Genomic DNA, 13,561 nt, shown 5'->3' with positions numbered 1-13,561 from the left:
CTCGTGAACTGTCTCATGGACTGTCTCGTGGTCTGTCTCGTGAACTGTCTCGTGAACTGTCTCGTGGACTGTCTCTGGTCTGCCTCGTGGTCTGTCTCGTGGACTGTCTCGTGGTCTGTCTCGTGAACTGTCTCGTGGACTGTCTCTGGTCTGTCTCGTGGTCTGTCTCGTGGACTGTCTCGTGGCCTGTCTCGTGGTCTGACTCGTGGACTGTCTCTGGTCTGTCTCATGGTCTGTCTCGTGGACTGTCTCTGGACTGTCTCGTGGTCTGTCTCGTGGTCTGTCTCGTGGTCTGTCTCGTGGACTGTCTCTGGTCTGTCTCGTGGACTGTCTCTGGTCTGTCTCGTGGTCTGTCTCGTGGACTGTCTCTGGTCTGTCTCGTGGACTGTCTCTGGTCTGTCTCGTGGTCTGTCTCGTGGTCTGTCTCGTGGTCTGTCTCTGGTCTGTCTCGTGGTCTGTCTCATGGACTGTCTCTGGTCTGTCTCTGGTCTGTCTCGTGGACTGTCTCTGGTCTGTCTCGTGGTCTGTCTCGTGGACTGTCTCTGGTCTGTCTCGTGGACTGTCTCTGGTCTGTCTCGTGGTCTGCCTCGTGGTCTGTCTCGTGGCCTGTCTCGTGGACTGTCTCTGGTCTGTCTCGTGGTCTGTCTCGTGGACTGTCTCTGGTCTGTCTCGTGGTCTGTCTCGTGGACTGTCTCTGGTCTGTCTCGTGGTCTGTCTCGTGAACTGTCTCGTGGACTGTCTCTGGTCTGTCTCGTGGTCTGTCTCTGGTCTGTCTCGTGGTCTGTCTCGTGGTCTGTCTCGTGGACTGTCTCTGGTCTGTCTCGTGGTCTCTCTCGTGGACTGTCTCGTGGTCTCTCTCGTGGACTGTCTCGTGGACTGTCTCGTGGACTGTCTCTGGTCTCTCTCGTGGACTGTCTCGTGGTCTGTCTCGTGGACTGTCTCTGGTCTGTCTCGTGGTCTCTCTCATGGACTGTCTCGTGGTCTCTCTCGTGGACTGTCTCGTGGTCTGTCTCGTGGACTGTCTCGTGGACTGTCTCTGGTCTGTCTCGTGGACTGTCTCGTGGTCTGTCTCTGGTCTGTCTCTGGTCTGTCTCTGGTCTGTCTCGTGGACTGTCTCGTAGACTGTCTCATGGACTGTCTCGTGGTCTCTCTCGTGGACTGTCTCGTGGTCTGTCTCGTGGACTGTCTCGTGGTCTGTCTCTGGTCTGTCTCTGGTCTGTCTCTGGTCTGTCTCGTGGACTGTCTCGTGGACTGTCTCGTGGACTGTCTCGTGGTCTGTCTCGTGGACTGTCTCTGGTCTGTCTCTGGTCTGTCTCGTGGACTGTCTCGTGGTCTGTCTCGTGGTCTCTCTCGTGGACTGTCTCGTGGTCTGTCTCGTGGACTGTCTCATGGTCTGTCTCGTGGACTGTCTCGTGGACTGTCTCTGGTCTGTCTCGTGGACTGTCTCTGGACTGTCTCATGGTCTGTCTCGTGGACTGTCTCATGGACTGTCTCTGGTCTGTCTCTGGACTGTCTCGTGGTCTGTCTCTGGTCTGTCTCTGGTCTGTCTCGTGGACAGTCTTGTGCTCTATCTCTGGATTACTAAAATGGTTAGTTTTATACCCTTGCTGGCAAAAACATGTTGTTGATACTTTTTCACACTCTCTCTCTTGCCCATGGTTTAAAACTAGTTGATATTATAGTTCTGATGTGTACAACAGCTTCTCTCAGACTGTCAAGGCCTCACGGCTGTTGTATCTCTACCCTTTTATATATTCTGCTGAATGAGACTTTTTGAATGTGGTCAACCTTCCCAGCATGCCATTGAACAGTCAGTTTAACAGTTCCTTTGTTGAATTAATACTTTTAACAAACTCCGTTTCTTTGGCGGGTAATTAATCCTTAAAAAGTCCCTAATCCTTCAGAAGTATATGTGGAAATTTGCCTAAATTGGGGATCAGATTTGCAGGAAGGATAGAAGAGGAACTAACCAGTGTGCAGGTAATGGCCAAAATGGTTATAAAAAGGTTCTACGCCCTTAATGCAGACAAGGCACCAGGCCTGCAGAGGTAGTGGGGATAGCAACTACCTGACATTTTTCAATGTCACAACTTTCAAGCGATAACTTTAACCTTGACAGCTGTATAGTTAACAAAAGAGCTCGAGATATGAAATGAATAAAATGAATTTGGCCTGCGAACCCACTCTTCCTGGTGGAACTTGTCCAACATGTGCTATCATGGCCTTCATGTGTGGTTTATTTTACTTTGGAAGGCAAGGGGCAGGGAAGGGGGGGGGGGGGAGTGAATAATCGCAGGTAAAACTTCCAAAAAGGCAAACTCTGCGAGACGTCTCCCTCGTCTCTGAAAGCAATGCGGCGAAACTCCATGATATCAACCTAATATCTTAATTTAGCTTCTGTCTCCATGACTGGTTTCGTTCCAGAGATAACATTGCTGCGGTCGAAACTGAAGTAGAGTCAAAGTGTTCCGTGAAGTATTTGATCATTTATGTCTATACTTATCCTTATAACCTTCAATCCCATTCATAACCAGATATTCATCCAACTCTCTTTTAAATGGGTTAATCAACATAGTATTCAATACTTTGATGGAAATCTATTCTACATATCTTCTATTCTATGGGGAAAAGGATCATGTAATTTCTCGTCTTGCTTGAGGCTGGGCAATTTTGTATTCATGTCCTCTAATCCTGCATAACAGTTAAAGTCAAATAACCTGCTTATATCCACCTTATCCATGCCTTTCGGCAATTGAAAGATCTCGATCATGTCTCCTTTCAATCTATTCTCAAATGAGAACAAGTAAAACTCTGTCAGCCTATCCTCATGAATTATAATTTGAAGTTCTGGTGTTATCCTTAGCACTGTTTTCTGAAATAACCCAATGTAATGATATCCCACTGTTCAAACCTAAACACAACATTCCAACTGTGGCCCTTTCCAAGGAATGAATACAGCTAAGAAACATCAGTTAGCTTCCTATAGTTCTGCATTCCATAGCCAGACGCTACTTAAATTACAGCGCCCTCTTATGATTGGCTGCCACCTTCGTTAAGTGCCAAATACCTCAAAAAGAGAAAGATGTTCTCCAGTGTTATATAACTCCCTTTCATCAATGTAGCTTCTGACTGTTCTGTTTGATAGTCTAGAATTACACTAATCAGAAAATCATAAAACTAATTGTTACGGTGGTGTGGTGATGTATTGTGTAAAGGCTCCAACATGCTGTACCACACAATACTACAATTCAGACCCTGGGCCGCAATTCCATATGCGATGAAATCCCAATCTTGTTTGTGTTTTGGTGAGAAGGTGCCAAGCACCTGCTCGGTACTTCTCCATAGAGATGGAGAATTGCTGTGGCCCAGTTTCACATCCCTCGTAACAGCTGTTTACAGAGCAGCATTGGTAGAGGCCAACGGGCAAGTCACCTGCACGCTCTCATGGCCAGGACTGGTGAGTGTCATGTGGAGAAAAATGGGGCTAAAATAAAGAACTACCCTGTAGACAGATAAAAGGAACTTATTGTGGCTGTGTGTCAATCTGTATATGTTACAGTCAAGGTTTAGCTCAGCCTGTTACAATACCATACTGCCGCCTATAATGATACACGTCAGGAATTTCCTTGGGAACTCTCCCAATCAGCCACCGTAACTTCAGCGGAAGATTAGCGTCAACCCTGGATTTTTTTCTATTCGTTCCTGGGATGTGGGCATCGCTGGCAAGGCCAGCATTTATTGCCCATCCCTAATTGCCCTTGAGAAGGTGGCGGTGAGCCGCCTTCTTGAACCGCTGCAGTCCGTGTGGTGAAGGTACTCCCACAGTGCTGTTAGGGAAGAAGTTCCAGGATTTTGACCCAGCGATGATGAAGGAATGGTGATATATTTTAAAGTCAGGATGGTGTGTGACGTGTAAATGGGATTTCCACTGATTGTCCGCTGAAGTTAAGGTGGACGATCAGGAGAAATCCCCCCCTCCCCCACCCCCCCCGAGGAAATTCCTGGCGATGCACTCTAATTGACTCCACTTAAGTGACTACCGGAGAGCTGAATAGAAATTAAAATAAAAAACCCTTTTCATTGCCCACATTCACCTTGTTTACATTGAACAATGCGTGGCTTCTGTTTCAACAGTTTACCAAATTACACCAGGTTACAAATGACCAGATGAAAGCGTTTACACTTTAGATAAACTACCATTGCCACCGAAAGTGCACTAGAAAGTGTACAGGAGAAGATAATTAAATATAGTAAGAGATATCAAGAGATCTTGCAAAGGATATCAAAATCAACACAAAAGTCTTTTACAATAATATTAGGAAAACGGGGGTAGTCAGGACCCTTGAAAACTGAAAGCGGTGATATTGTCAGTGTTGAATAATTACTTTACAATAGAGGAAGAGAATAGCATGCCGGACATCCCAAGGAAACGAATATTTGAATCAGGGACGAGGACTCACCAAAATTAACATAAGCAAAATAACAGTAAGGAAGAATATAATGGCACTAAAGACTAACAAATCCTCAGGACCAGATGGTTTCCATCCCAGGATTTTAAAGGAAGTCAGTGAGAACATTGCAGATGCCCAAACTATAATCTTCCAAGTTCTTTCCATTCAGGAACCATTCCTTTAGGTTGGAAAACTGCGCATGTCACTCTACTATTTAAGAATGGCAAGAGAGGGAAACCAGGGAGTTATAGACCAGTTAGTCTAACATCTGTTGTCGGGAAATTACTAGAGTCTATAATTAAGGATAGGGTGACTGAACACCTTGAAAATTTTCAGCTGATCAGAGAGAGCCAGCACGGATTTGTGAAAGGTAGGTCGTGCCTGACAAACCTGATTGAACTTTGTGAAGAGGTGACTAAAGGAGTGGACAAGGGAATGTCTATGGATGTTATTTATATGGACTTATAGAAGGCATTCGATAAAGCTCCTCATAAGACACTGTTAGCTAAAGTTGAAGCTCATAGAATTGAAGGCAAATTATTGACCTGGTTAGGAAAGTGGCTGACTGACAGGAGACAGAGAGTAAGGATAATGGGCAGGTACTCTAATTGGCAGGATGTGACTAGTGGTGTCCCACCGGGATCTATGTTGTGGTCTCAACTATTCACTGTATTTATTAATGACTAAGATGATGGGATACAGAGCCACATATCTAAGTTTGCCGATGACACAAAGATAGGAGGCATTGTAAGCAATGTAGATAAAATTACAAAGCGATATTAATAGATTAAGTGAATGGGCAAAACTGCGGCAAATGGATTTCAATGTAGGCAAGTGTGAGGTCATCCACTTTGGACCTAAAAAGGATAGAACAGGGTATTTTCTAAATGGTGAAAGGCTAAAAACAGTGGAGGTCCAAAGAGACTTTGGGGTCCAGGTACATAGATCGTTAAAATGTCATGGACAGGTACAGAAAATAATCAAAAAGGCGAATGGAGAGCTGGGCTTTATATCTAGAGGACTAGAAGACAAGGGGATAGAAGTTATACCCTGGTTAGATCACACCTGGAGTACTGTGTCCAGTTCTGGGCACCACACCTTAGGAACGATATTGGCCATGGAGGAAGTGAAGTGTAGATTAACCAGAATGATACCCGGACTCCAAGGGTTAAATTACGAGGAGAGATTACACAAACTAGGGTTGTATCCCTGGAATTTGGAAGGCTAAGGGGTGATTTGATCGAAGTTTTCAAGATATTAAGGGGAACTGATAGGGTAGATAGAGAGGGTAGATCGAGAGAAACTATTTCCACTCGTTGGGGAGTCTAGGACTAGAGGGCATAGCCTAAAAATTGGAGCCAGGCCTTTCAGGAGAGATGTTAGGAAACACTTCTGCAGCCAAAGGTTGGTAAAAGTTTGGAACTCTCTTCTGCAAATGGCAATTGATGCTAAGTCAATTGTTGATTTTAAATCTGAAATTTATATATTTTGTTAACCAAAGGTAATAAAGGATATGGGGCAAAGGCATATGGAGCTAAGTCACAGATCAGCCACAATCTCATTGAATGGCAGAACAGGCTTGAAGGGCCAAATGGCCGACTCCTGTTTCTAAGTTTCTATTTCAAGTAACTTTGCTCACAGTAAGTTGGACAATACACGACTTTATAATGACAGAAGTCAATAATATGTAACGCACAATATATCATTATATAACACAAGGGAAGCTTCAATTTTCTGTCAAAAAAGAGTCAAAGCAGGTAGGCAACTGTGGTAAGAAACTTTATGCCCAAGATGTTCCAAATATGATAAGTAGTTAGTGGGTTCAGTTTGTAGACAAGCATTCCAACTGAGGTAGACGTTTGTCACCCACACTTCATCCAGGGAGAAGGTAGGCTCAGTGTGGGAAGTGATGACCACATCCACTGCAGCAGAGAGGTAGAGGTGCCCTGGAAACAGGTGCCATGACAGCCGCAGCAGGATTGCTTTATTTTGAATGGCTCTGAATGTCACGGTTTCCCCAGGATCTGCAGCATCATCTCTCTCTCTCTCTCTCTCGCTCTCTCTGGCAGAAAATATGTCAAAACTACACTGTAGAACTTTAAAAAGCAGCAGCAAAGCACGTGTGACTTCATGCAATACAGCCAAGGCTCAGCTAAAGCAGGGTTGGTGTTCCAAAAATCAGTCACCCTTTTATAAAGAAGAAAAGAACTTGGATTTATACAGCACCTTTCACACCCTCACAAATATTGTCTAGGACAACAGGGAGAACTCCCCCCTCTCTTTGAAATAGTGCCATGGGGTCTTTTACGTCCCCCTGGGAGGGCATCCGTAAGACGGCACCTCCGACAGTGCAGCACTCCCTCAGTAGTGCACTGGAGTGTCGGCCGAGATTTTGTGCTCATGATCTGAAGTTGGGGCTTGAACCCATGACCTTCTGACTCAGAGGAGAGAGTGCTGCCCACTGAGCCACGGCTGACAGGATTTGGTTCTATGAACAAATGTCACCACAACAAAGACATGTAGGGAATTTTTTTTAAACTGCTGCCGCCTCATTTACCACCCAAGAAGTCAATACTGCCAAGACCCACCATTGAATAGTTCTCATTTTGGGAAGGGGGGACATTTGACTGGCTGTATATTTCATCAGATGTGTGGGTGGCAGGAACATTAAGAGTAGCAAGATTATGCTCTTCAATCCAGCGATCTCCTCCAAGATTCCTGTAATTGTACGACTGTAAGGTTTTTGTAAGGCAATTGTCATGAATCTTATCATGACTCATGAAGTAACATTGGGCGGCCAGCTGGTGGCGCCGTCCAAGGAGTATAAATACTCGGGCGTGGGCCCAGCTTGCTCAGGATGTTTTTGTAACCAGGAACTAGTGATGTAACTAGAATCTCATGGTTGTGAAACAGTTGATTAAAGCCTTGTTTTATACTCACACCAAGTGCTTAGTAGTCTGTTTACATCAGCAATCATCTCATGTTGATAATTATGTGAGTCCATACTATCAATGAAATGGCTGTACCTTAATAAAAAATATGACCGAGTTGGTTTGTGCTCCATCTATCCACAAGTGTTATTAGTTTAATAGGGGAAGTAACAACATTTGGATCAATCAAACCAAAGTAATTACCAAAGCATAGGATTAACTCCTGTTCACTTTACAAAAGCTTGAGCATTCTCTGAGGCAGATGTGACTCTCCCTATTAGTGCAGACCTACACTATACACAGGACTTTTAATTAAATAGATGGTCGATCCCCAGATGGCATTGTTCATGGGCAGTCTAGGAGCTGGAGCATAAAAAGAAAGAAAAACGACTTGCATTTCTACAGCGCTTTTAATGACCTCAGATCATCTCAAAGCACTTCACAGCCAATGAAATACTTTTGAAGTGTAGCCACTGTTGTAATGTAGGAAACGCGACAGCCAAATTACGCACAGCAAGCTCCCACAAGCAGAGCTGTGATAATGACCAGATAATCTGTTTTCAATGTTGATTGAGGGATAGATATTGGCCAGGACACCACGGAGAACTCCCCCTGTTCTTCTTCGAAAAGTGCCATGGGAGCTTTTATGTCCCCATGAGAGAGCATAGTCTCTGATGTTTACTGTGCTTCATCTGCAGCCTCAAGTTGACAGCGGTTTTCCAGTCCGTGTAATGCAGAACATTACTCAATCAATATATCACAAGACTCACACAAGACAAAATGATTATATATGTTGCTGTATCCTGAAAGATGCAGGTGTTTGATCTTTGTAATACTATTCACCTACCACTTTACAAAACTTGCCGATTCTGCAATGTTCTTCCCTCCACAAAACGTCTTTATTCTCAGTTACTTATATTATCATTTACTTTGAACTACCTCCCATGGTGAATATGCAGTATTTGCTTAAGATGCACGTACTACTGTTTATTTATTGATCCTTCCTTGAACCCTCCCCCCCACTCCAGAAAAAACCTTTCCTTTTTCTTATTTATTTACATGATTGAAAAAGATGTTTCCTCTCTCTTCATTCCCATAGTTGAATGGCAGCTCTTGCTGATGTTATTGTTGGTGTCGAGCTGCACTGAGAGTCTTTTCCCAGCATCGAGCCTCCATGGACAGCACTCTGAGTGGATGGTCTTTCCCCATGTTCCAGCATGATTGGCTGATTCTGGTCACCAGGCCCGAGCTCAGCATCAAATTGTCATGTAAATATTTACCCCCAGCCCCTGTGTAACCCAAACCAAAAGCAGAATCCCAAATACCTTTACCGTAGAATTTTTATTTAATGGCTAAAACTGCATAAATTGGAAAAAAAATGTCCCTACTGTTCCTGTTTTTGCTGTTGTTATTTGCAAATGTTATGCCTGGTTATCCTGTGACATGGGTTGTCTGGGTGCAGTCTGGGCTTTTTTAGTTTCACAAAGAGAAAGGAAAACTGCAACTTCCATGTTGCAACACTCGCACATTCGCAGCATTTATCAACAGGAACTAGAATAATCTATAAAACAATGGCCCAGAAATTCAGGTCGAGGGCTTCCCGCGGGTGCAAGCCTCCGACCTGCACTTACCTTGCGCGCCAGCCGTTGTGCTGTGGGCCCGCGTGGGATTCCGATCCTGGGCCTCCTCCAACTGTCGGCGCGCAGTGCTTGCGTATTCCAGGGGCGCAGTTAGTTCGATGCGTCCCCTGGGATCACGTGGGCCATGGAGAGCCAACGGTAGCAGGGAATGCTCCATTCATAAGTTTGACAGGACCTGTCAAACCTATAAATACTATAAGCCCCAAAACATCACTAAATCTTCAAATAAATTTTAAAACAACTTCACATTTTTAAAATAAACTATAAATTACATGAAATAATTATTTTAAACAATAATTTAAATTTTTGAAAAAATTAATTACATTAACTAACGGGGTTAAAAATAAACTTACCCTTTAAAGTATTTAAAAATAATAAACCTGTGGAAAAAATGTTTTAATTTTAATTAATTCACCACTTACCTTGTTAAAAGCAGGCCTTGCGCCAGCTTTTTAAAAGTGTAACTGCTGGAGACTTACCCTCCCGGAGAAACCTTCAAAAAAAACGTAAGTTCGATGCGCACGCGCTGCCTCTCCAGCGCACGCGTTCCACCTGTCAACCCCTTCTTTCAAGGGAACGGAAGTTCCGGTTTCCTGCGCATACGCAGTGCATGTACGAAACCAGCACTTTCGTTGGGCCTACGCGTGAGTACCCAACGTGTACTCACCCATGGAGACCTGAATTTCTGGGCCAATATTAAATCTTTCTACATTTTCCTTTCCTGCTGCTTGGGCCTCATGGTTTGTATTTGTAAATTTTCTGTCTGGTGATGTGTGCTGTCATGGTGCACTCTGGGGATTGTAGTTCCACAGGAAAGGGGAGCTTCACTCCCAGAAACACCAGTGCACCCAAGAAGACTGATGCATCAAACATCCACTCAAGATACAATGAACTAAGTGTGTGAACTGCCCCTTCAGGCCAGTTAGCCTAACATCTGTCATTGGGAAAATGCTGGAATCCATTATTAAGGAGGTAATAGCAGAACATTTAGAAAATCATAAGACAATCAAGCAGAGTCAACATGGTTTTATGAAAGGAAAATCGTGTTTGACAAATTTGTTAGAGTTCTTTAAAGATGTAGCAAACAGGGTGGATAAAGGGGAACCAGTAGATGTAGTTTATTTGGATTTCCAGAAGGCATTCGATAAGGTGCCACATAAAAGGTTACTGCACAATGTAGTGTATGTACCCGTCTACCTTTAAGGAAACTATTGTATGTAACCGTTCACCTTTAAGAGAACTACTTTAGGGGTGGCACTACTTGTTGGCTTCTGTATACTGTAATACCGATAGTGACCACACCAGTATATAAGTGTTGTGGCAGGATTGCTGGGGCAGATTCGCCCTGACCTTCGAATAGTAAAGACCTGTTTGTATGTTTGTTACTTCTGAAGTCTGTGTATTTATTAACTGCACAACCCACAGACTTTACAGTGGCGACGAGTCCGATCGTACCCTGCGGCAAGACTACCAAAGCAACGAAGAGCGTCGAAGAGAGGCAACCGCCCTCGTCGTGCTGCTGAAAGAAAACACGAGGCTGCAGCAGGAGGAAGGAGGAAGACTTTAGCAACAAAAGCTTCCATCTGCAACAGGCACTGACTACCCTTCTACCACGGTGCGGAGTGAGCCGATCAGCATGAAACAAGGCGGCCGCGGAGACTGTGAGTAGGGGAAGGTGTAGAGAATATCCGGAGGATAAGGGCTGTGCACTCGACCACGGTCGAGGGGGAACGGAGCCGGTCAGAAAGTCGGGTCCAACGGCATCGTGAGACAGTTGGACCTCGATCGGCGGGAAAAGCCGGGCAGCGACCGCAGCCACGAAGCGCTGAGACTGGGAGCAGGCGCGGGAAGAGAAACCCAGCCGCAGCCGGGGAGGGAAATACCGGTCTGCGAGAGGGCTGGGAGGTGAACAGGAACCGTGCGCGTGGGAGAGAGAGACAGAGCCGAGCAAGGAGAGAGAGACTGCGCGAGAGCCAGTCCAGCGGCTGAGTTGTTCTCCACCAACGGGGTACCCAGAGCCAGTGGAACCGAACGTGCGGGAGAGAGAGCGACAGAGCCGGGTACGGAGAGAGAGACTGCGCGAGAGCCAGTCCAGCGGCTGAACTGTCCTCCGTTAACGGGGTGTACCCAGCACCGGTAGAGCCGTGCGGGCGGGAGGAAAAGACACAGCCGAGTAAGGGGAGCTGTGCGGAGGCCAGCCCAGCGGCTGAACCTGTCCGCTGTGGGGAAAGCGTACCCCTTCCACCAGGGAAGAAACGCGGGAAGCCGCCATTAGGCGGAGAAGACGACAGAAGCGGGAAACCGCCAGTGAAGTGGGCGGGGCGAGAAGGAAAGAGCGGGAAACCGCCATTTTCACGGGAAAACCGCCATCTTAGAAATAAACAAATAAATAAGAATACTTAAAGAAATACTTGTGTTGTACCCAAGGAAAGGAAGATGCCTAAGCGGGCGGACATCAACGAGTTCAATTCGGAGATAGAAGACTGGGCCACGTATGTAGAACGTATTGAGATACATTGTAAAGCTAACAAAATAGCTAAGGATGAAAAAGCTTTAACCTTACTTAACATGATGGGTGCGAAAACATTCGGGGTGTTGAAGAATCTTCTCTCACCAGCTAAACCGGCAGATCAGACTTTCGATGATATGGTAGCAGTGCTGAAGGATCACTTGAACCCCACACCGTTGATGCTGGCTGAACGATTCAAATTCTACGCAAGAACGCAGAGGAAAGACGAAAGCAATGCGGAATACTTGGTCGAACTGCGTAGGCTAGCGAAATACTGCCAGTTCGGAGGGAATCTGACAGAGGCACTGCGTGACAAGTTCGTATGCGGATTGTCCAAAGAAGGAACGCAGAAGCGACTACTGGAAGAAAATGACCTCACACTGGACAGGGCTGTCCTCATAGCTGCATCGCACGAAGCTGCAGCGAAAGGAACGGCGGAAATGCAGCTAAAGGCGGCGGCACTAGGGGTGGACCAAATTACTTCGAGCACAATAAAATGCTACTGTTGTGGGAAGACAACACACGACCAGAATCAATGCTGGGGTAAAAACCAAGAATGCAGGAAATGTGGCAAGATCGGGCACATAGCTAAGGTATGCCGGTCAGGAGCAACGCACAACAATAAGGAGTCACCACAAAAATGGTACGGGAAGGTGCAAGAGGTGACTAAGAAGAGTCTGAGGGAACAGAAGTCGGTCTCACACTCCAAATGCAAAGGACTGGACAGTCTGAGAATTCACAACGTGAGCAATGAAGCTGACCAACAAACTATCTGGATAACGCTACAGATTGCAAAGGTACAAGTAAAAATGGAAGTGGACACTGGATCGGCGTTGACGGTCATGAATAAGCATGACTATAAAAAAAATTTCAAGCATATTCCACTACGGGATACGGAACTAGTACTACAGACATACACGGGGCACAAAGTATTCCCCATCGGAAAGATAGAAGTCAAGGTGAGATACAAGGATAAAGATCATCACCAGTTGGACCTGTATGTATTGCCTGAGGGAGGACCACCACTTCTGGGACGGGAGTGGATCCGAAAAATAAAGTTGGACTGGCAGTCACTAAACACCATAACGGTGGATTCCGAAAAAGAGGATGTCAAACCTGAACGGTTGTCCAGAATATTGGACGAAGCTAAGGAGGTATTCTAGCAAGGACTGGGAACACTGCGAGGAATTAAAGCAAAGGTTAAGATTGCAGAAAATGCAAGCCCAAAGTTTTTTAAGGCCAGATCGGTACCTTACGCAATACGACCAGCTGTGGAGGCAGAACTGGAAGAACTTGAACGATCAGGGATTCTGTCAAAAGTGGACTGGAGTGAGTGGGCCACGCCCATTGTTCCCGTAATGAAGTCCTCACCAAGTAATAAGCCAGGGGGACCGGGGAAGGTCCGTATCTGCGGAGATTTCAAGATCACTGTGAATCCGGTGCTTCACACGGTACAATACCCGCTTCCGCGGATTGAAGATATCTTTGCTTCGTTGGCTGGAGGGAAGCATTTCACGAAAATAGATCTGGCTCAAGCATATCTACAGATGGAGGTCGAGGAAGAGTCACGCCAGTACCTCACCATCAACACTCACAGAGGCTTGTATCGCTACAATAGACTGGTCTTTGGGGTAGCTTCGGCGCCAGCAATTTGGCAGAGGGCCATGGAACAGGTGTTACAAGGAATTCCAAGCACGCAGTGCTACTTAGATGACATTTTAATCACGGGAAAAGATGAGGAAGAACACCTCACGAATTTGAAACTGGTACTCACCAGGTTGAAGGAGTATGGCCTTCGGGTTAATCGCAAGAAGTGTGAGTTCTTCCAAAAACGGATCTCATACTGCGGTCATGTCATTGACCGAGAGGGACTGCATAAGTCACCTGAAAAGATAGAAGCGGTCGTGAAGGCCCCCGCTCCAGGAAACGTATCACAGTTAAGATCATTCTTGGGGTTGATTAATTACTATCACAAGTTTCTGCCAAATTTATCCACGGTGCTGCATCCGCTGAATGACCTGTTGCGGAAAG

This window comes from Somniosus microcephalus, chromosome 16 (assembly GCF_052327205.1).
Source record: "Somniosus microcephalus isolate GS21.2 chromosome 16, FLI_Smic_1.0, whole genome shotgun sequence".
NCBI lineage: Eukaryota > Metazoa > Chordata > Chondrichthyes > Squaliformes > Somniosidae > Somniosus > Somniosus microcephalus.
Note: the sequence above shows the minus strand (reverse complement) of the source record.